Source organism: Gouania willdenowi, chromosome 9, assembly GCF_900634775.1.
Source record: "Gouania willdenowi chromosome 9, fGouWil2.1, whole genome shotgun sequence".
NCBI lineage: Eukaryota > Metazoa > Chordata > Actinopteri > Blenniiformes > Gobiesocidae > Gouania > Gouania willdenowi.
In genome coordinates, this window is record NC_041052.1 from 36474367 (window position 1) to 36499740 (window position 25374).

Here is a 25374-nt window from a genome sequence, read left to right on the forward strand (position 1 = left end):
AAATACATGTTAAATCTCAAAGCTAAATGTTTGAATATATGTTCAATCTAAATGTTAAATCTAAATCTACATGTGATATAACATTTAACATTTAGATTTAACATTTAGATTTAGATTTAACATTGACAATATAGAGTGTTTTACGAGAAAAATAATCACAAAATTCGTTTTTTAAACGTGGTTTGTTGCAAAATGTTGCATAAAGTTTATTTTAGGATGTGCAAAATTTACAATCTGCGCCCCATAAATAAATTAATAATCTGCTTCACCTGTTGATAGCAGCGTTAAAGGCTATTGGAGGATCTCTCTCTCTCTCTCTCTCTCACACACACACACACGCACACACACGCACACACACACACACACACACACACACGCACACACACACACACACACACACACTGCTCAGAGTCCGATTCCCACACAGGACTCTGCAGTGGTCATGGCCGGGAAAAGCGGCTCTCCGATCCCGGCGGGTTTCAGCCCCCACAGCGCTGGGGTCCCGGTCCCGGTGCCGGTCCTCACTCAGACCGAGTCCAGGGACAAATGGAGCAAAAAGATGGATTTCCTCCTGTCGGTCATCGGCTTTGCTGTGGACTTGGGGAATGTCTGGAGGTTTCCTTACATATGTTATCAGAATGGTGGAGGTAGGTTTGATTTACTAAGTTAAAGAGCAGAGTTTTGTTACATGTTTTTTTTTTTTTTACTTCTTCGTAACGTGATGTAACAATAGAAACTGTCCATGGTTCTGAAATGAAGACAAAAAGTCCTTAAAAACTGTTTAAAAGTTTAAAACAATGCTTGTTTTTATTTAGCAAAACAAAACAGTTACCAAAGCTCACAAATGTAATTATTTTGTATTATTATTATTATTATTATTATTAGCTCAGCGTTGGAAAAACAGCTTTTTTCAAATGTCATTTAAACATCCCCAAAATGCATCTTTAAAAGCTATAATTATGCGTCAATGAAATTTCAGAAGTAGAACAGAAATAGAAAGTAAAAAAAAAAAAAAAAAAGGAGTATTGCATAAACTGCCATTTAAAATTAACAATGGGTATAATACACTTATATAAAATATTGTCATATATGAGGTTATATTATAGAGATGTTTTCAAAGAGAAACGCATGCAATAAATATGCAGTCTACATGTATTTGTATTTTATGTCATTCGCATTAGATGTACAAAACAAATATACAGTACTGTAATTCTGAGTTTTTTTAGATTCCTAAAATTCCCTATTTACTACTTCAAGTCATTTTTATGTCTTTTTAAATGTTTTTAAATGCTTTCTCAGCTCTTGGCTTAATCTACCTCTCACACATTTTCTGTGCAGGGGCTTTTCTAATCCCATACGTTTTGATGGCCATTTTTGGTGGTGTGCCGCTTTTCTACATGGAGCTTGCACTGGGACAGTTTCACAGAACTGGAGCCATTTCCATATGGAAACACATCTGTCCTATTTTCAAAGGTAAGACTGCACACAGAAACGTTTTATTATTTAATTTAATTTAATTTATTCATTTATTAGGACAGCGCACAAGTACATAAAATTATAAAAAAAAACAGAGATGATTGTACCAGACTGTAGCTTAAAGGCTAATTTGCATCCGTAGTCCTTGGGGGGAGGGGTCAAGATGCAATATATACAGTGTAAGTTATGTACATTCTGTTAAATCTGATTAACCTGAAATCAAAACACACACTAGAGTATAAAGTGATATCTTCATTTAATGCTACAAACAATACAATGTACAGTTTGAATACATTCTCATTCATTAATTTTTTTCATCTTCACACCCGCTTGTTCTTGTTCAGGGTCATGGGAGTTAAAATGCACTTGAAATTATTTCAGTAAACAGGTGGCCCGGGGGCCACATGCAGCCCTTGGTTTAATTTTGAGCGGCTCACAAAGCTAACCACGAAATTACTCCAAAAACACACACAAAAAGGCAAACTTGTACAAAAGGACAGCAGAAATACACAAAAACTATTTCAAAAACACAAAATGATCACAAAAATACATCAATATCTCTAAAACCACATAAAATAAGGGGGAAAAACCATAAAGTGACAACGAAAATACACAAAAATCATTCCAAAAACACAAAATAACAAAAATGCATAAATAATTCTAAAAACCGAATAAAATGAGAGGGAAAAAACCATAAAGTGACAACAAAATTACACAAAATGTATTTCAAAAACACAAAATGGTGACAAAAAGCTATAAAATAATTCCAAAAACACATAAAATGAGCAAAAAAAACAAAGTAACAACAAAAAATACACGAAATCACTCCAAAAGCATGAAAATAGATCAGATAATCACATTTTTGTGGCCCCTTGCTGTGATAATAGTTCTCTGCAGATGTCAACACTTCTCATTGTCGTCTTCTGCTTTAATATCTTCATGTTGTGTTTCAGGTATAGGTTATGCCATCTGTGTCATCGCCCTGTACGTGTCCTTCTACTACAACACTATTATCGCCTGGGCCCTCTTCTACTTCTACTCCAGCTTCTCCAGCATCCTCCCGTGGACAAACTGCGACAACGTGTGGAACACCCGCGACTGCACCAACTACTTTGGGATGGACAACGTCACCTGGACAAACTCCTCCCGCTCTCCAGCAGAGGAATTTTACACGTAAGTGCATGTAAGTGTGAGTAAGAGAACGTGCTGGTATAAATAGATTTACAGTAATACTGCGTTTGCACTGCAGCTGTGATGCTTGTCTATTGGAAGCCACGATGATTCATACTGTGCAGAGGTGTAAAAAGTACTGATATATCCTACTCAAGTAAAAGTACTGTTACTTGATTGAAATTGTACTCAAAGTACACAAGTACAAGTAATTCACACATAAAAAAGTCAAGTAAAAGTAAAAAGTAGCTCAATTAAAAAAATACTTAAAGTAAAAGTTACGAGTTACTTTCTAAAAAACAACTGGAACTTAATTTATTTTCCACAGAGGCCTCTGTATAAAATAAAAAGTTTGTCAAAATGTACATTTGTTTTTTTAAATTAATAGCGGTCAAAAAACATTTTAGCTCACGACATGTGACGAGAAAGCAGTTGGCGACAAATGCTCGTTTTCTGCATGAAAAATGAACAGTTTTCTGCCTGGAATAAAGTAAATACATTTTATGTGTTTTTCTTTTTAAACTTTTTGTGTAAATTAAAAAAAGTAACTAATCGTCTCGTTTTAACAACACTGTCTTGTAATCCTGGGAGCGAGTCTATAAATTTTTTGCTAAACATTAGCAGTGAATGCTTCTTACCTTTACATGTTAACAAGTTTGACGCACAAGTCCCAAACGCGACAACATCAATTTGCTTGGGTAGGCAAAGTTTACATTGCATTATGATAATGTCGCCTTTCCTATGTTTAAATGCATGTCAGAAAGATGCGGCCTGGGATGTGCATCATCATCAGCCTCTCTCCGGACTGTCTCCTATACCGTCCATGGTTCACTTCGCTTGTTGTTGTTCTTCTGACAATGCTCTGAGAAAATAACCAGCATTCCATGCTGTGCATTACTTTTGGTTGGTTGACTATGATGTGATGCATTTGATTGTTGTCTGGTCATTTCATTTTTTGTAGTTTTACAATGTCAGTTGATTGTTTTAAAACAAAAAAAATCATAATTTACTCAGTACCTAAACCAACTCTCAACATTTTAGTCAAAGTATTTTAATTTGGCATATTTAGTTGTAAAATGTCAGTGACTGCCCTCTATGGGTTGAAACCTGGCTATTACAATTTATTTTTGCTATTGGCAGAGAACAAGATCATGTTATATTTTGGGACCATCTTGCTTCACAAACAAGCGCTGTTTGCCCCACCCCTTTTATAACAAGTTTGGTTGAACTACGGCCGGGCCCGCGGAATGAATAGCATGTACCATGTTCTCGAGAATTCAAATGACTCGGTTCCACCGGGTAAAAAGAGGCTATCGACATCCCCTCATAGAATATCCATGTCAAATTACAGCCCAATTCAACGAGCATTTACAGAGGAGTTGTTGTTTGAAAAATGGGGCCCCCAGGGGACCCCTGGCGCCCCCGTAGCACATACGGAGTAATGGGCTCCATTCATATATTGGTATGTGTCAATGATTCAGTACCACGAACTGTCGCAATATTTGACTCACAAAAAAATGAGAAAATGACTTTAATGGAAATTGCCGAAAAAAGTATATCACACAACTATGTTCTCATAATTTTGGAAATTACCGAAAATGAGCTGTGGGCCCCCCTGGCTCCATTTCAAAAAAAGGGCTCCGAGCGTCTCATCATATTCATTCATAGAGCATTCATACCAAACTGCATTCTGATTTAACGAGAACTAACAGAAGAGTAGTCATTTAAAAAGTGGGGCCCACTGGCGCCCCGTGACACGTACGGAGTAATGGTCCTAATTTATATATTGCTATGTGCCAATGATTCGATTCTACCTACCGTCGTAATATCTGACTCGCAAATAAATGATAAATCAATTATTTTTTCTTTTGGGCTCCAATGGGTCCCACATCAAAAATCGGGCTCTGAGTGTCAATGCGTACACATCCATAGATTATACTTACCAAATTTCAATTCGATCCGTTCCCGAGTAACAGAGGAGTAGCAATTTTAACTCGTATACACAACAACAACAAGAACAAAGTGAGTGGCATTTTGAGTCCGGTCGCTCGGCTAAAAACTAGCACCTGTGAGCTCCACAATCTGTGGTGAGTAGATTGGATTGAGAGAAGAATAAATATAGAGGTGTAGTGAGTAATGAGTAGCTAATTAACATAGCATAGATTGTTCATTGGAGATTTTATAGTATAGACTGGGCGTGTCTTAACTGCTCAAGCAGCCCCGCCCATAATCGAGGCATTTTTTGAATTTTCCTCCTTGTGGCAGATCAGGAGAAAGTAGGGGTTTAGTTACTAAGTAAAATGACTGATTTAGAAATGCAAGTACCCTAAACTCAACTACAGTAACATGAGTACTTGTAATCCATTACTTTCACCTCTGATACTGTGTTGTACTTTGTGCAGGAGACACGTTCTTGAGATCCACAAGTCGTCGGGGCTGAGGGACGTCGGGGGCGTTCGCTGGCAGTTGATGCTCTGCCTCTTTCTCATCTTCACTATCGTATATTTTAGTCTGTGGAAGGGAGTCAAGACTTCAGGGAAGGTAACACACACACACACGCACGCACGCACGCACGCACGCACGCACGCACGCACGCACACACACACACACACACACACACACACACACACACACACACACACACACACACACACACTGCTATTTCTATGAAAACGCTTATTCTCACCTTTGCGTCTCCCTTTCCTTTCCTTTCCTTTCCTTTTCTTTCCTTTCCTTTCCTTTCCTAGGTGGTGTGGGTAACTGCCACTCTGCCCTACATCGTGCTCTTCATTCTGTTGATACGAGGGGCCACTCTGCCAGGAGCCTGGAGAGGTGTGGTGTTTTACCTGAAACCTCAGTGGAATAAGCTGCTTGAGACCAGTGTGAGTGTCAAAAAGTGACAAACCTGAAAATAAGAAACTTTCATTCTTTGTTTGGGAAAAGAAAAATGTACTGATAACTTATTTGCATAAATCCTTTGGTAATCTAACATTTGGATTACTGTAATGCACTTTACATTGGCTGTAACTAATTCAGCCTTGCACCATTACAGTTGGTCTTCCATGTCCCCATATTGGTTCCCAACCTTTTTTGGATCGTGACCCCATTTTAATATCAAGAATTTCTAGCGACCCCAAAGACATTTACTTGAAGTTTTATACATAAGGCTAACATTTACTGTCATTAGCATGAATAAGGTGCCATGAAGGTTGTCATTAAGTGTAAATTATGACACGTTTGAAGTTCTGTTGGCATTTTTTGGGTTAGGTGGAGGGATCTAGTGGGGTTAGAGGTTAGGGGTTAGGGGTTAGGGTAACAAACAACACTAAATGACAGCCTTCATGACACCTCATTCATGCTAATGACAGATGTCACGTCATAATAATGACAGCGTAATGTCAGCCTTTACGTATAAAACTTCAAGTAAAGAATTTGTTTTTGATTATGTTTGTTATATAGTATTACAAATACAGAGTAGCCAGGATTAGTGACAAATTGTTTTTACTGCATTTTAGTTTAACTAGATTTATGTTTGACAAAGTGAACATATAGAATACAGTTATTTATTTGTTTTATTTGTAATAAAAGAAATGTAATTTACTTTCACCTCTGAGTAACGGTTGGTAGAAAACTAATTACTTTACTTCTTTTAAAACATACTTAAGTAGAAGTAAAGTTACTGATTTAGAAATATACCAGTATTTAAAAAAGTACAAGTACTCATAAAAGCAACTCAATTACAGTACTGTGAATACTTGTAATCCGTTACTTTCACCTCTGGTCAAATTATTAAACTAATATCACGTCCTCTTTTTTTAATGTGTGTGACAGATCACATTGTACAGCTTTTTAGGAAGTAAATTAATGGTCTTCAGAGACACAAATACAATAAATAATATCAATTTAAACGGTCACATCAGGGTCTTCTGGGCTTAACTATGAACCGCTCAAGTCTAAGTGCTTTGGTTGGAGGAGAATATGGATGAGACGAAATGAGATGCATAAATAAGCTTCAGAGCAGGATAATAACATGAATAATTGGTTTAGAATCTGTGCCCATTAACAAAGCCCCCCCACTCTCTGTCTCACTCCTGCTACACCCACCGCCGCCCTCTTCTTTTTAATGTCCAGTGCACGCTCCTCTTCAGATCTCCATGCTTACAGGTGCACTGGGACTAAATGGAGGCGACCGTCATTCAGGGAAAGTCCGAATGTGACTTTGCATTTATGAGGACATGAAATCATTTGGGGGCACGGCAGAAAATAAAAAAATGAAAGACCATCTATAAATTGATTGCATTTCTCTGGCTGTGTGTTCCAGGTGTGGGTGGATGCTGCTGCTCAGATTTTCTTCTCTTTGGGACCAGGCTTTGGGGTCCTCCTGGCTCTGTCCAGCTACAACCCCTTTACTAATAACTGTTATCGGTGAGAACAGGTCCCTCAGCGTGCATGGCACTCATGCATGTGAATGGATGTTTGTGGGTTTAATGTAGGCAGCTGAGTGGAGGCAGATGGTCACAATCAAAGGATGAAACCCTTTAGACATCAGGTGACACGCTGGAGGATTAAAAACACTGTCTTATGTTGACCATGTTTCTATCATTTGTGAGTATTTATGGCTCGTTTTACTGAATAAGCTTATTTTCTGGACTTTAATCTTCTATACATGGTGCAAAACAGAGGAGAAATACACAAGGTCCTTAGTGAGTAGAGGTGTCAGTCAGGGTTGGGGTCAGTTACATTTTTCAATTGCAATTACATCTTCAATTACCCATGTTCAATTACAAGTTCATTACAATTATTGTGACCATCATTTTTTCCCATTTACAATTAGAATTACAATGATAATTTTTCCCTGAACGTCAATTACAATTATGTTCTAAATTACAATTAATAGAATAAGCCCATAAAACGTAACTTTCCTCTTGTGTTAGCTTTCTGTTAGCATTTGTTATGATAACGGGTCAGTTTGACTCATATCTTAAATCAGCTGTAAAATACCCCAAAAAAATGTTATATTCTAATTTGCTTTGTTTTTCTTGGTGACCTTGTTAGGCTTCCTAATCAATTAAAATATTGGTATTAATATTTTTGGTGTGGGCGTCTGAGCCTTTTTTCTTTGAAAAATAATAAAATGATCCTCAAGAGAAGTGACAGATAATGGGAAACTTCATCTGAAATATATTTTAATAACTACATGTGTGTAAGTCATAGAACTGTAGCCTGGTTCCCCAGGTTTGCATTTAATTACATTTTTATAGAATTTCCATGCCAATTACAATTACATACTCAAGTATCTGAACCCAATGACAATTCAATTACAATTACAACAGCAATAATTTTTTTTTTCTGCATTTATAGTTTTGTCATATTTGTAATTAATTACCAATTAGTCAACTACAATTATAATTGACTAACCCTAGCGTCAGGATAAACTAAACCAACAATTTTGCCTTGAACCCCGATATTGGGTGCCCATTTCAATCATATTTTACAGAGGAAAAAAAAAAAAACATACATATTCTTATTCTTTTATTTAAATTCTCAATATTTTTATACTTATATTTATACTTATATTTTTACCTGTATGTTATTCTTCTTATAACTGTCTTACAAACCAGTTGAACTGTTTGAACTCATAAACCAAAATAAAATGAACATTTCCTCATTTATCACCAACGTATAAAAATTAAAAAAAATCTAAGAAAAGTTTTTAAAACATAAATACAGTGAAAAAATAGAGGTGACTTTCTTTTTTTGAAGTTCCTGGCTTGGAATTAACATACATATTTTTCTTAAGGAATAGTGTGTAATATATAATTGGCTTTATTCGGATGTGTGTGTGTGTAATATATCATTGGCTTTATTCGGATTGAACAGGTTCGGGCCGTGTTCTGCTGGGATCAGGCCGAGTCTATTATTTAACTATTATTATTATTATTATTATTATTATTATTATTATTATTATTATTACTTTTCTTGTTTTTTATCATTTTGCTACAAATTAATGCAACAGAATTTCAGTTATAAATTAGGAACTTTGATTTCCTTAGTATATATAATATATAAGTACGCTTTCTTTAACATTAGCATGTCTACATTTTCTGGCAGCAGTTGAGACCTTTGGGCATTGAGTATATCTCCTGCAGTTGGAAAGACACGCTAGGGCAGGGGTCTGCAACCTGCGGCTCTGGAGCCTCATGTGGCTCTTTGACTCTTTTGCAATGGCTCCCTAGTCCCTGTCATTTAAAATAAAATATTAAAATTATGAATTGTTATTTCTTACAGAGGGTATAGACAATTAATTACATTAACTTCAAATAAAATAATGATAAAACCATTTGTTAACCTTAAAATAAATCACATTGTGAAATAACTGCCATCTTCCTACTTTACCTCCTATCACCTTTCCTTGCACCTGTGGCTAACTACACGTTTTAAATCCCTGGTAAGATAACTATACTAACAAAAACACTATTCTGGAAGAAAATAGAGATTTCATTTGTGTGGGGAAAGATTTGTTTAACTGCCAGCATGACGGCTTAATATGTTGCAAGAAATTAGAAATTAGCATGTGTTGACCGACATGATCATGTGTTATTAAATTCAAGTTATTGTTGTAGCCCTTCAAATACATTAACCCAAAATTATTTTGTTTACATAGCATTATTCAATATAATGTTAACTGTATATAATTTTACGCACACTATTGTCTACATTGAAAAAGGACTTTATTCCAGGCGAGAGTAGACAAAATGGCTCCTTTAAGAGTAAAGGTTGTAGACCACTGCGCTAGACATACATCATATTATGTAAAATCAAATCAAATTAATTTTTATTTATAAAAAGCGCTTTTTTCTTCATACAAAGACTGCAGCTCAGTGTTTTTACAAATAAGCACAATAACATATGGCACATGTGTATATATATATATGTAGAAATATCACTCCATCGATGTACTATTAACAATAGATCTTGTGACATTTTGATATCACAACTCACAATATATCATCGCACAAGATAATCAATTCAACATTTTAAAATGTTAATAAAGTTCTGGGGAAAACATTACAGATGCCATTGAATACTTTTGTAAATAACAAGTTAGTGCATTTGTTACCTGGTATAGGATAGTAAACAGAACACTGTCGAGTCCTAGTGAAAAAGCTTGAGCTTTAAATCAGAGCTAAGTTCACAACACTATGGAAAGTCTGGCCAAGTCAGCATTTTGGTTTCTGGATTTTTCAGCCTTTTTGGAAATGATAAGAACTGTGTATTTACAGATAGGGCCTGTGCTACAAATCTGGATAAGGGATATATCTCCGTTAGCGGGAGTCACCTAACCAAACATTCTCTGTCATAGAGCCTCTGTCCTACGAAGCGGGATATCAACACGTTCACTTAAGACAGGGCCAGAATAGGGGGCCACATCCCGGCGGGGCGGTCTGGCTTGGCCTCTGGAGGTGGCCCTGGCTTTAAAGAACTGAAGCTCGTGGCGCATGCGGCATCAGCAAAGGGCGATCTGGGGCGCCGGGGGGGCTAGGTTGGGGTGCCTGGGGGTCGGCGGTGGGACTCCCGGCGGCCCCCTGGTGCCTTATGCGGCTTCGGGTGTGGTCGTCCGCCCTGGGCGGGCTGCTCCTGGTGCTGCATCCATTCCGGGTCCTCCTGGCATGGGGTCGGGTCCCTGCTGGCTCTGGGCTCGCCGGCGGGTGCCCGCCGGCTGCCCGTTCGGCGTGGCTCTGGTCGTCTGCTGGGCGTGGGCTTCGGCTCCTCCGCTGGGGTCTCGGGCGGGGAGTTCTCTGGGCCCTCCCCTCGGGGGGCTGGGCGCGGGGGTGTGGGTGGTGGTGGGGGGGTGGGGGTCTGGGGGGCCTGGGGGTTGGGGGTTGGGATCGGTGGCGTGGTGCGCTGGGTCCTTGGCTCCTTGGGGCCTTCTCGGGTGTGTATGGGGGGGCAATGGCTGCCTCTCGGCTTGGGATCTTGGGGGCGTTCGGGGGGCTGCTTGGCCGTGGGGTGGTCGCCGGGGGCCCCTAGATTTCCCGCTCTTTCTGCTGGCCCGACTGCTTCTTCGGGCCCAGGGGCGGCTCATGGGTTTTGCAGTAGCGGTTCTTGGAATTACATTTGTCATGAACGCACTGGCCTCGGGCTGTGGGATAACACTCATACTGGGCTCAACCATAGACACGTTGTTCCCAAATACCTGTTTTATGGAATTTCCACTCACTTCCTCCTCTGCTCACAGCCACCACCATTATTCCTAAGCCGCACACTGGTCACCAAACTGGCTTGATAACACAACAATAAGCACAATATACACTACCACAATTTCACATCGCATCACTTGAAACTTATTGACTATTCCCCACCCATTCGTTTTCCTATCTTGTATACCTCCTCCCTGTTAACTCCCCCCCACACCCCCCTCACCCTGGTGTAGCACTGCCCTCTCTTTTTTACATCCTCCCTTTAATAAAGTATTTACCCTTCCCTAGGGAGGGCTGGTGATGGTCACAATTATGCAATGAAATAAATTCATTTATTTAATTGCAATAATAAAATATGCATTGCTGTTAAAAGATTGCACTTCTTGTAGTGTTAACCTTCAACAGCATGTGCAGACAAGGTGAAAAAAAAAAAAAAAAAAAAAAAAAAAAAAAGACAGGGGATTTCTAACCTTGCCTGCAAGATGGAATCTGGTGTTCACAAACACCAGATTCCATCTTGTGCTGTTCGCGCCTTTGCCTTTTGAACGCGAACCGAACCGGTTCGAACCAATCATGAGGCAGTGTTGTGGTTTAGGGCGGGATATCCGGGTGTGACGAAGGCAGAAGCGCTGAAGCAAAACTGGTGCATGCACAGTTGCGGGGAGAGGAACTAGCTGGGCTACCGCTATTAGCATAGCTCTGAATCAAAATAGAAAAATGTTGACACAGGAGGATGAACGTGTGGAGGCTGCTATAAACTCAGTTTTAGAAGAATCTAGCTTTTCCTTTTTGAAAGAGAAACAGCGAGAGGCGGTAAAAGCGGCAAAGCGGAGTCTTGTTGTTGTAGCTGCGTCTCTGTGGTGCATGCTGATGACAACATTGTCATTTGTTACTGTGTGATTGGCTAAAACAAATCATGGTGGACAGGCGCTTCGCCCAATCAGCTTCAGTTCATGTCCCTCACTGGTTCCGAAAGGATTCGCCAGACAGACCCAGATCGATGTGGAGAACTGGAGTTAGAGGGAGGGCTACACATCAATCTGGCTCTGGCCATATTTCAGCCTGGCTACGTATGCGGGGGAGATTGCAGCGTCAGACCAATCACAGACTAAGATCCCATGCAAACTGATGTCACAATTGAGGAATAATTCTTTCTAAATAGATCGATAATTTAGATCAAAAACATCACTGTTGCTGTAGTAAAAGCAGGAAGGAAAGAATGCAGGAATTGACAAGTGTTAATGGTTAAATTAGTGAGATTATACAATATTCATCAGAGAAAACTGACTCTGATGACTGAGGCTCATGAATGAATGAATGAATTCATTAATTCATCGGTCTGAAAGAGTCCGACGCACGCAGGCTTCATCAGCTGACTAATGTAGGTCAGTCATATGTTTTCAATGATCCTCCTTTTATTGGACTGGTTGTTTTCTGAGAGAGCTGATTGGTCAGGTTGGGGGTCTTTCATACTCACTCAGATCTTATCCACTTCATAACATGGTCCCGGCCAGATTAGGTGTTCAGTTACCATGGTGATTTATCCCCATAAGAAGTTAACCAGTGTTGTAATACAGGACACACGGAATAAATCCCAGACGTTAGCACGATAAGAGTATCTGGATTTGTAGTACAGGACCTTCAAGACCCAGTGCCAAATCTAGAACATTTTACACTATTACTCTGCATCAATGAGCTGCAGAACTGTTCACCATATGCAATGAGCGTCTGACAGTTAGCCGTACACTACTAAATCCCTTTTATCTCCACGGTTGAATAACATAGTAGAATATAAAGGTAATTAATTCATCAATGATTAAGCTTCTAACTAACAGTCAGTAAAAAACACCTCTGATTGCAGACTTTTGTTTACATTGTAAAGGTGCTTGAATGGTGTTCATTTCTTTTACCAGGGATGCAATTGTGACCAGTTTGGTGAACTGTTTGACCAGCTTCGTGTCTGGGTTTGTAATCTTCACGGTGCTGGGCTACATGGCAGAGATGAGGAAGGTGGAGGTTGAAGACGTGGCCAGAGATAAAGGTGAGCCACTCCAGGGAAACAAATCAATCATTCTTCTGAATCATTAATTGAAATAATGAGTTTTTTTATTACTTCAAAGGACCAAGTTTACTCTTCATCACTTACCCAGAAGCCATTGCGAACATGATGGGCTCGACTTTCTTTGCCATCATCTTCTTTGTGATGATGATCACACTCGGACTGGACAGTACAGTATGAGCTTTTACCTTTGGATACTATTTGCTATTGACAAAAAGTCACTTTTCAATGAATTCAAACTTTTGTAAATATAGTACATATAAGATGTTGTATAAAAATATCTGAACTGGCACATTTTGTCACTAATCTTGGCTATTCTGCATCTTTCACACAGTTTAACAAACATGATGAAAAACTAATTCTAGAAAAACTAAAATGTCTTTGGGGTCGTTCAGAACGCTGCAGCTCAGGTCTGAACCAGAACAAGGAGGTCAGAACAATTAGTCCAGTTTTAAAGTCTTTACACTGGTTCCCAGTCAGCATCAGAATAGACTTTAAAGTTCTGCTGCAGGTGTATAAATCTGTGAATGGGTTTGGTCCAGAATACATCTGTGAGATGCTAGTCAGGTATGAACCCAGCAGGTCTCTCAGATCTATGGACACAGGTCAGATAGTGGAGCCCAGAGCTCACAGTAAACATGATGCTGTGTTTAGTTGTTATGCTGCAAAGAAGTAGAACTTAGCATCACATGGGAACATTTTTAAATCAAAGTTAAAAACACTCTTTTTCTGTATACTGCATATGATTCAGAGGGAGATTTTCGGTCATGTTGTTGATGGAATGTGTTTGTTGATGATTTGAAATGTTTTTGCGGCTAATTTTAATGTTCTTATTGATTTTTATGGCGTTAAAGGTTTTCTATTGCACTTTTTGATCATATAAAGCACATTGCGTTGCGTTGTGTATGAAATGCGCTATACAAATATATTTGCCTTGCCTCTCAAAATGGGGTCACGATCACAAAAAGGCTGGGAACCATTGATTTAAACCAATAAATCAAAGATGTAAAATGTTGAATTTACCGCTTGAAACTTGCTTAGAAGTGTATTTACTTCATTCTCATCTGATTCATATAGCACCTTTCTTACAAATTCAATCGTAATCCAAAGTGCTTCACAGAATTTTGCTAACGTGATTGACAAAAGTTAAAAATAATAATAATAATAATAATAAAAAAAAGGTATAGAGACTAATGCACACAGAAGTAATTTAATAAAATAATGGAAACGATGACAAATAAGAAAGTGTCAGAGATTAAAAGAAAGCAGAGAAAGGAGGAATTTATAAAATATAAAACATTAAAATTAGCATAAAAACAGTAACAGTTAAAAACAACAATAATAAAATATTTTACATACCGAATCATTTAAAGAATACAATTATAAAGTTATAAGCAGAATTTTGAATGACCTGGAGTTGATTGATTGTATTTTTTGGCATACCAGTCTGTTAGTGATAAAAGTATACAAAATCAGTCAAAGCCATCCCAAGGTTTTGTGCTTCCTGACATGGGTTTAGTTCTATTTTGTGAAGTTCGGGGTCAGTTTCTCTCGCTGAGCTTTGGTTCCAATAATTTAGAGTTCTGTTTTGTTTTTTAATTCTTGTGTTTCCCCTTAAATGCGACCAAAGTCACATCCCAACACAATTATGGTGCTTTCAGAGACTGAACGTTGTGGCAAAACAATGGTGGATGTTTATTTTGGGGTTTAAGTGGAAAAATCCGAATTCAGACAAAATTGAGTGTCTGGCAGATTGAGAACGAGAACAAACAAGAACCAAAGTAGTGTCAAGCCAATCAGTGTCCTCCTCGTTTGGAGAAGAAACACAAGAAATCACAATCATGAAAAAAGAAAATAAACACTTCTATGCATTCGTCTATGGTAGGTGTTCTCAAACTTGGGGTCAGTACCCTATTTGGGGTTGCGAGACACTGGGAGGGGGTCATCAAATGACTTCAAGAAACCAAAAATAATTTTAACAATTTGAGCCCATTTTTGCTTATTTTTACCCTTGTTCTACAACTACACCAAACTTGCCATATTTTAACCTATTTTCATCACTTTTTCTTGCCATATTTTAACCTATTTTCATCACTTTTTCTTGCCATATTTTTGCTCCTATTAATGTATTTTTGCTACATTACTCTCATTTCTGCCACTTCTCCATCAAATTTAAATGGTTTTTCTGCACATTCTTTCCATTTCAAGACATTTCCAGCACTTATAAACCCTTCCCACCACCTTTCCCACCTAATGTTGCATATGTTGACCCATTATTGTCACTTTTAACCTCTTTTCACCATAGTTCAGGGGTATTTTTGCCAATTTAACCACATTCACGACTTGTCATGCTCATAATTTCCCAGTTTAAAGTCATTTTTCCTACTTTTTCCTGCCACTTTTAAGTCAATATTGACACTTTGAACCCTTTTTACCACTTTTTCTTTCTGTTTTTGGCCTGTTTTTAACCAATTTTATTTCTGCGCAAATAATAATAAACTTCCTGGGTAACAGTGAATTTTATTCAGATGAATAAATAAATGTTGTTACAGATTAATAGAACAATGGACCATCATTTTTATGGATGGGTCCCAAAAGACTCTCCCCTTTATTGATGTATGAAGCTTACACGACACTTGATCTGATAAAAAATGGATCCCCAACTTTGAAACCCACACAACATGTTTGATAAAACACAACTTTAAAAACGTTGCCTTTGTGTGTTTCAGTTTGGAGGCCTGGAGGCGATCATCACTGCTGTGTTGGATGAATACCCTGATCATTTCTCTCAGCGGAGGGAACTCTTTGTTCTCTGCTTAGTGGTTGTTTGTTTCTTGGGTTCTCTCAGCACTCTCACAACGTACGTTTCACAAACCACACAACGTCCAAATCCAAACACTTCAAACTTTATTATTACCTGTGTAAGCCCGTGTGGAATCAAAACGCCATTATTATCCCCCACCACAAAGTGTGGAAGTGGGATATAGGTATGAGCCCCGTCAGTCCATTCGTTCGTGCGTCCACCCGTCCGAGTGAAAGAGGATAAAATACCAAATTCAGTGTGTGGCTTCAGGGTATCAATACCTTGATGGAGTTCGAAAATGAGAAGTGCACAAATATATTTTCCAGAGTTATTGCCCTTGTGCCGTTTTTTTTTTCTACTCTGTTCGAGGTATCTTCAAAGGGGGCAGTTTTTCTTAGAAACAGTTTAAGATAGTTTGTATTTTAGTGATAATATTTTGTTATGTATATCTAAGTTCTTAGATTTAGGATATTTAGGAAAAGGTTGTGAGATAGAATGAGAACTAATCTGGTGGGGATGTTGATGACTATGTCTTCTTGGTCTTCTTGGCACACTTGCTTTATATGAAATGGACATGGCAGTTGTTTAAATCGAACTTCAGTCCATCTGTGGATTGATGTAATGAACTGACTCCATGATGGTAAGGTTACTGCTCCACGAGGACTGTTTTTACTTAGTTCTCAATCACATTAGCAGTCTGTTTTAGCTCTTTGGAGAAAATTATGGACCATTAGCACCACTTAAAGGAGCATAAGGCAGGATTTGTGAAATAAAACATGTTTCCCTATTGCCTTGAACAGACTATGTGATGCATTTTCTGCGTAGTTCTACAGACGTGATACCAAATGACTCCGATGGGCGTTCCCGAGGGCTTGGATTTTAGTTTTGAACACATTCTGAAGTACAGTAAGGCTTGATGATTTATTATCTGCTGCCCTTAGTCTCCTTGGCGTCCCACTTTACCCACTGTTTTCTTTGAAATCTTTCTCCTGGAGGCCCCTCGCTGAGGCAGAATAACTCCCTTGTGTTTTGTTCTAACACTAAAGACCCTGCATGTCCATGTGCAACAACAGGAAATGGCTCACATCTAAAATTTCAGAAACTTTGTATTATTATCTTAAGAGTCTGAATGACATCAAATGTCTTTCTTTTTAAACAGGTGAGTTTTCCTCGTCCCTACTGTTGCTGAGTGTTTTTCTCTGTTTGACTAACATCACTTAATCAAGCCTTTTCTAACATTCCACACCACAAAATTAGTCATAAAAATATGTATGATTTGCGCTGATATCGTATCGGTATTGACCAACATGCATAGCTGTAATATCTGCATCGTATCGGAAGTGAAAAAGTTCAATCGGATACCCCAAGTTTTAAGTCTGACAGAGATTGCTCATTTTTGAAAATTTTCATTTTCATTTATATTTTATAATTTATTATTGGTTTTTTTTATAATTTTTTTCATACCTGTGTAAGAAGTTTTACTGTATTTGTGGCAGTAATCATCTATGTACTTATATGCATTTACTTGTCAACAAAAAATAACAGATATATGATGATAGATATATAAATGAAGCCATTTAAATGTCCCTGGCAGGGTGGTGCATATGTGGTGAAGTTGCTGGAGGAGTTTGGAGTGGGATCCTCCATCATTGCAGTGGGTTTCCTGGAGGCGATCGCCGTATCCTGGTTTTATGGTAAATAATAAATGAATGTGTATCTGCTTTATTAGCTCTATTAGTCACTTACACAACTATACGTACAATGGAGGCATGACCACAGACATATCTGACATATTGTTTGCTTCTTAAAGGTATCACCAGATTCAGTAATGATGTTCAGGCGATGCTGGGAAAAGCCCCGGGATTGTTCTGGAAAGTGTGCTGGGGTCGCCATCAGTCCTGCATTTTTAGCGGTAAGATTATAAGATACAAAACTGCTAGTTTAAGTAGAAAACCAATGAACTTTTAGGCTTTAACTTACAATGTATATTTTTAATTTAAAGTTGTTTAGATACAGAAAACCACATACAGATTCAATTAATACAAGTGGTTTAGAGCAATGTTTTCTCCCCATCTTTTCATCCCGCAACCCCCAAAATAAAGAGTCCACAACCCAGGGACACCCATTGGTTGAACACAGACATGAACATTGAAGAACAGTCATGTGGAGACAGGACCCTCTATAAGGGGGAATAAAGGGGAGAGATTTTTGGGGTCCATCCATAAAGTCAGCAAAATGATGGTCCATTGGTCTATGAATCTGTGATTTTTATTTATTCATCTGAATAAATAATATCCACTGTTATCCAGGAAGTTTACTATTATTTGGGCCATAGTATATAGTCCTCTTAAAATCAGAATCAGAATCAGAATCAGCTTTATTGACCAGGTACAGTTTAGAACAATACGAGGGAATTTGACTAGGTAGTTGCAGTGAAAGGAGACACATCAACACACCGGAGCAGCCATTTGCGGCGCCCACAATTTAGGTGAAGAAGGGATCAACAACAGGAGGAGAGGAGGGGTGAGGGGAAAAAAACTGCCAGTTTGAAACTGATTTCCTTAAACAGAGAAAGCAGTGTGAAACCAGGAAAAAAACCGCCTCTGCAAACATAAATGTAAGCATGACACAGTCAAACAACTCGAGACAAGGCATGTAGGAAGGGTTGGGTGGGAGGTTGGCTGGGGGGAGGGGGTCAGGTGGGAAGAACAGCAGGATTCCAGCCATTTGGGGACATGGGCGTGCTGCCAATGGGCGCTGCAACCACGCCTCCATGCAGCTGCAGATGGGAGGTGGGGAAAGATGGCCGACGAGGCATTTGAATTTGAAGACCTGTAGCTGCGTTACTGACAACCAGATGACGTGTGGAAAAGTTCAGCATCAACAGTTCCAGGTGGGAATGTAGGGAAGGAGCGGGGGGAGGGAGTGGGGGGTAAGAGCCGCCGTCTGCAGAAACTTCCTGGTGATAAGAGTTGAGACAACCTTGGCTTTAGCCTTGGCTGGCTGGGGAGCCGAAAGGGAGATAAGCAATGTGATTTGATACAGGCTATGTCAATTTCAATAGCCTTCTGTCCTGGGTCTCTCTGCTGTAATCCAATGAATGGCCTAGTTTCCACTTCCAAGCCGGGTCTCAAACTTCTCCCAGTTGTTATCCATAACGCGTAGACGATCCAAAAGCACTTGCTTTTGATATCGATCAACACATGAGTCTGAGTGTTCAGAGCCCTGCTACATCCTTCAGAAATCACTGGCAGCTTTTCCAAAACAGTCGCCAGCGTAGTACGGACTTTTCGATAGATGAGGAAGCCACCAGCTCCGATCAGCAGCATGCCTACTATCATTATTCTAATCATGTAGATGTCCTCCACGTCTTCCACGGAAAGGATGGACAGACACACAACTCGCCACTTGTTCCAAGGGTCAAGGGTGTATCCAGCCGCAAACGTCCCGCTTGGACATGCGGGTTCACCACCCCCGGTTCTTTTTGTCGAAAAAATCTGATCGATAGCACTGAGAGACCAACTAATTAATTCCATTATTCCGGTTTTGGATGAGTTACAGAGAGAGGCTCTTGTTAGGCTTCACAAGACCAGACAAAGCAGCAGCTGGGAGAGAGATAAGAAGGAAGGAGGGAGAAACAGAGAGTGCGACTGTCCTCGTTGAGAGAAGCAAGAAGAAAGTGTAAATTATTGTTTTAATCAGAAATAAAATGGGTTAAAAGTGACCAAAAATGGTGGAAAGGGTGGTGATTTGTGGTATTTATCTGAATAATATCCACTGTTATCCAGTTTATTATTATTTGGGCCCTGGTGTATAGTCATCTTAAAGATGTATATCCTTGTTTTAATTAGATCATTAAAAATGGTGGAAAAGGTGGTGAAATGGGATTTTTTAAAACATTTATTTATTTATCTGAATAATATCCACTGTTATCCGGTTTATTATTATTTGGGCCCTAGTGTATGGTCATCTTAAAGATGTATATCCTTGTTTAATTAGATGATTAAAAATTGGTGGAAAAGGTGGTGAAATGGGATTTAAAAACCACAGAAATTGGTTGAAAGTTGCAAATTGTGGTCATGGATTTTAAAATGTAGGGAAAAAATTTGTTTACATTGGCAAATAATGACAATTACAATGTGAATGTGGTTACATTGGCAAAAAAATAAGCAGGGAATTATGGTGAAAAAAAGTGACAGTAATAATGTCACATATGGGGGTGTGGATGAGAGAGAATCAGGCAGTTTCATAATGATTGTCCATGTTTTAATTAAACCAAAAACCAAAAGGACACAAAGAGGCACAAGGGTCACAGAGAGCAGGAGACTAAAACACAGTCGCAAACATTGACATTCACAATGACTCAGCTATCATTCAGTGTCTAAACACTCCCTCACGCTAAATAGTGAGGGAGACTTGATTGGGAACGGGCCACACCTGAGTGGAAACATGAGGCAGCTAGTTCCTCACAACCCAAACACACTGACATCACTGGGAGGAGGAGACCCCAGTAGGAATACCTGGAAACATAAACACAAGAGTTAACACCAGGGGGCTTTGCTACTAAACTAGATGACCTCTTATTGCGCTAACTTCCAGGATTTAATCAGTGTGTGCTGCACTACGAAGTTCTATGACGTCTTAGGGAGCTAAATTATATTACCCCAACTCCGCTCTCCCCCATTTCTTCCACTTTTAAGCCAATATTGACACTTTGAACCCTTTTTACCACTTTTTGGCCACTCTACTTTAATAAAACCACTTTTCCCAACATTTTTGATCACTTTTAACCCATTTTATTTCTGATTAAAACAAGGATTTCCATCTTGAAGATGACTCTATGGCAAAAAAATTATAACAAACTTCCTGGATAACAGTAGATATTATTCAAATGTGGTTATCACAGATTCATAGGATAATAGACCACACTGTTGCTGACTTTAGGATGGACCCCAAAATCTCTCCTCTTTATTCCCCCTTATAGATGACCCTGTCTCCACATGACTGTTCTTCAATGTTCATGTCTGTGTTCAACCACCTTTAGATACATTGGGGGTCCCCGGTCTCTGGAACCTTTATTTTGGGGTCGCGGGCTGAAAAAGTTGAGAACCACTGCTGTAGATAATATCAGTGAGAGGTAAATGTTGAATATGAAAATGTTGTGTATGTGAACTGTGCTCAGTACATCATAGTGAGCTCGCTGCTCAAAGTGCCGCTGCTACAACTCTTTGACTACAAATATCCCGACTGGAGCATCACAGTGGGATACTTCATTGGATTCTCATCCTTCATGTGGATCCCCATCTACATGGTTTACAAGCTGGTGTGGACTCCTGGGTCTCTGAAACAGGTCTGTGGATGAAGACACATGAAATGATAGAAACATGTTGAGCTTCTGCACATCTCACCCCTTCCCTCTCTCTCTCTCTCTCCCTCACAGAGACTGGCAGTGTGTCTGAGACCAGAGAGAACTCTGCCAGATATTCACACTGACAACCTCAACATGGCTACTGTACCTTAGCATGAAAAGCCTTCCGGATACTTGCGGTTATTCATAAAACAAGACAATGAGTTATTTTCTGAGTGACTTCCAGGGGTGGACTGGGACAAAAATTCAGCCCTGGTATTTTAAGTCCAAACCACTACATTTATAGTGGACACCATGTAGAAGCTGTTATTAAGTCAGTAATACTCAACATGTGGCTCTTCATGTCTTCATTTGAATTATAATCCCCCCAGAAAACCATAAAAGGGGGACACTTTTTTAACCCCTTTTTACCTCTTTCCTTTGTCTCATTTTTGCCCCTTTTTTGCCAGTAAATATCCTTTTTTTTCCAATTTGTTTATTTTTGCAAGTTTTTTTGATACTTTTGTCCATTCTTTAATTTTCTTGGCCATTTATTCATCCAAAAAAGCAACATTTTGCCCAATAAATGCCACTTGTTTCATTTTTTCTTTTTCTTCCACATTTCTGCCCTTTTCCACTATTGTTCACCACATTTTGCCCAGTTAAGCTACCCTTTGCCATTACATACCACTCGGTTCCTCTTTATTTGCCCATTTTTTGCCACTCTTGACTGCTTTTGGCCCATTTTAGTCACTTTTCTTGCCGCTTTTGGACCATTTTTGGCCACCTGTTACTATGTCTGCCTCCACTCGCTCGTCAAAACACAAACAACAAAAAAAAAAACAGTAGTGGATCAGACCGGCCCACTTCGGGTAGATGGCCCACTGGGATGATGCCCGTTATGCCAGATGGCCAGTCCACCCCTGTTGACTTCTCACTGTGTTTGTACGCTGTAAAAAAAAAGGTAAATGCTGCTGAATTTGTAATATTACGATTGAAGAAAAACAACAATATTTACGTCTTTGCTGTGTGTGTGTGTGTGTGTGTGTGTGTGTGTGTGTGTGTGTGAGTCAGGCCGGCATCATCAAGGTGGTTTTTAAGGATCCATATTTGGCTAATTTCAAGTCTTACATCGTTATGGTTGGTTGAAGTAAGATTAATGTTTTTCCCCCAAAAAGAATAATATTCAGAAGCAAAACATTCAATTTAAAAAAAACACTTGGTATCAGCGAGTGGTGAAATAACCCAAAATAAAAATGAGGAGGTCGTATAAAGAACAATTGTTTTATATCCCAAGAAAGAGTAACCTTTATACTATGAATTAAAAAAGAAATCAGATTTGGGCTGAAAATGTTGGGAATCACTGCTTTAGTCAACTCAAACTATTGCTGAAATGGTCCTGATGACTACATTTTGGACTAAAATAAGTTGCATTTTAGTCAAAAGACTATGACTAAAACTAAATCATAATCTCCTCTCAAAAATAAAACAAAAGCTTTCATACTAAGTAAATTAGTGAATTTGTCTACAAAAAACTTTATTTACATATTTATTTTAAAAGACATAATAAATATTAGCTATATCATGTTCTGTACCTGCTTATTTTATTGCAGAGATGAAATCTCCCAACAGGACGTGAGTCTGTAACAGACAGAGACAGACACCAGTGGGAATCAATCTGTTATCCTTTGTAACAATGTGCACTTGTATGTGTTTGTTTTTCCACACTTTAAACTCCAGACTGTTTAGCCTAAACATGAATAGATATTACACTGTACGTGTAACTTGTGGTGATATGTATTGATATTGTGCCTCTCCAAACATATTTTCACTTTCGGGTGAACTAAAGACTGTTAAGATGATTTGTAGAAATATATGTTGTTACGGGCACTGGTGTAAACCTACATTATTTAGCACTTTTTATCATGTTTAATTAGAGAGAATAATCTGAGAAGTGTGTATGTGTGTGTGTGTGTGTGTGTGTCTGTGTATGCGCGATTATTTTTTTTTTTCTTTAATGTATTGTTATTGGGAGATGTGAATAAATTATGTATACTATATCTATATAAATTATAACTGACCACGTTGTGCTCTGTTTATTCTGTAGTTTTTAGCTAAAAGCTACCAGGAACCTATTGTTCTCCTGCATATTCTTCTTCTGCTTCTTCAGAGGAAGTCTCACATCTCATGCGGGAACAATTGCCACATTTTGCAGAAAGCTCCAGTCCCATGACAGATTGCCTCAGCATTTTGAGAATTCCCAATAAAATCAATCATATTTGCTACAGATTTCAACTTTCACCAAAATGTAGCCACAATACTGAAAAACATATTGCATATTATCAAGCCCATTATTGTGTTTTTCACCCCAAACTGTAAACACATTAAACCTGTCTCCTCCCACAAATTGAACTGTCCTACACACACCATCCACTTTTTTGATTTATTAAAAATTGACTCTAAAGTGCATCAAAATGTTTTATTGTAAACGGTTTTGTAAATGTATACTCATACTGTAGGTGAAAGTAATGGATTACAAGTATTCACATTACTGTAATTGAGTTGGTTTTATGGGTACTTGTACTTTTTGAGTATATTTCTAAAACAGTATTTTACATTTCTACACCATTTTTTTTTATTGTTTTTTTTTTTTTAATTTCCATTTTATGGTCTCACATTGAACACAATCCATATGTTCTTTGTTGTGAGATTTCTGATCAACGCCCAGCCACTATCTTCGGTTCAATTTGTGGTTTCTACCTATTATGGTTACACACATGGCACATTTGGCATGTTCATCAATTTTGCTATACTTAGAGCCTGAGAATTTTGTTTTTTTCTAATTGAATTCATTGGTGCAAGATTTGGCCTATTGCTGTTTAAGTTTAAACATGATAAGTTTACTGTATTCAAGTGAACTGTGGCAAGATTTATTACCAAAAGAAACAATTTAATTGAGCTACTTGTACTCAAGTATTCGTATTACTTATTTGCACTTGAATACAATTGCAATCAAGTGACAGTACTTCTACTTGAGTAGGATTTATCAGTAGTCTTTATGTCATGTGTCAGAGTTGAGGATGAGGACCCAAATGCAGAGACAGATGGAGGCAGTGGGCAGGAAAGTCTATGTTGTTATGTATAACAACAAAAATAAAATATTCTATATCAAAATAAGGTATTTGAATTCTTACTTGATAATTAGATTTTTAGATATTGAATTTATAATTGTTAAAAATAAATAAAAATAGCTAAAAAACTAATAAATAAATAATTCAGGATATATTTTGAAAATACTTTAGGCCCACAAACAACAAGAATAGTATTGTTAATAATATTGATAATAATGATAATAAAAAATAATATAAAAGTGATTCTATTAATTATTAATAAGGTTTTTTAATTCTCAAAAATTACATGTTTTAGGTATTACATTTTTAAAGAAAAACTAAATTCTGTCCTGAGAATATTTTCTTTAGGACAAAACAGAATCTGCACCACTTCAGGTGTGAAATTAAACTCCTAATCTAATGCATTATTATTATTATTATTATTATGTTCAATATACTGGTCAATGTATTTTTTGTAATTTACACATGTGCGGCTTATCCTCCTCCGTCGTCATCTTTGAAATCATGTGCTTGTTCGAAGTGCATGCTGGGAAATATGGCTGACGGACTACGAGCAAGTCTCCTCTGATGCATGCTCGGCAAAATGAGCGTGGCAAATTCTCATTCGGGGATTTACGGCGGACTTGCTGAGAAGTTCACTTTGAATTGGAACAGGACTTGGGCTGCGCGTGATGACGTTTCACGAGTCCACAAGCACACAAGTCCTCACAAGTACACAGAGTGAGAAACGGCCAAGCTCTGCAGAAGCATGATAACGAGCCATTCAGGTGATCCAGGTGTGTTGGAGCAGGGACACGTCTAAAAGTCTCAGGAATCCGGCCCTCGAGGACTGGAGTCTGGCACCCCTGCCCTAAAGGGACGTGCTCTCGTAAAGGTTCCACGCAAGCGCGTGAAACTAATATGGAAGCACGTAAAAGTAGTTCTAAGGGAGCACGTAATAGTTTTCAGAGCACACATAAAACATTTGACCTGAATCAACTGAATGGCTCGTTATCATGCTTCTGCAGAGCTTGATGACAACACATTGGTTTTAACGAAGTGTGTCGGAACAGGGACACGTCTAAAAGTCTCAGGAATCCGGCCCTCGAGGACTGGAGTCCGGCAAGCCAGCTTTAAATATTGTCGCTGCAAGGAATTGTGGGTCAGCATTATCTCTTCTCCTTTGGTAAAGGATGCATCAGTGTTTC

At 38.5% G+C, this 25374-nt stretch overlaps 1 pseudogene; it reads left to right on the top strand.

The window, feature by feature from the left end:
• The first annotated feature begins 437 nt into the window (after nucleotides 1-437).
• Nucleotides 438-21507, top strand: LOC114469699 (sodium-dependent serotonin transporter-like; annotated as a pseudogene).
• The last annotated feature ends 3867 nt before the right edge of the window (nucleotides 21508-25374 follow it).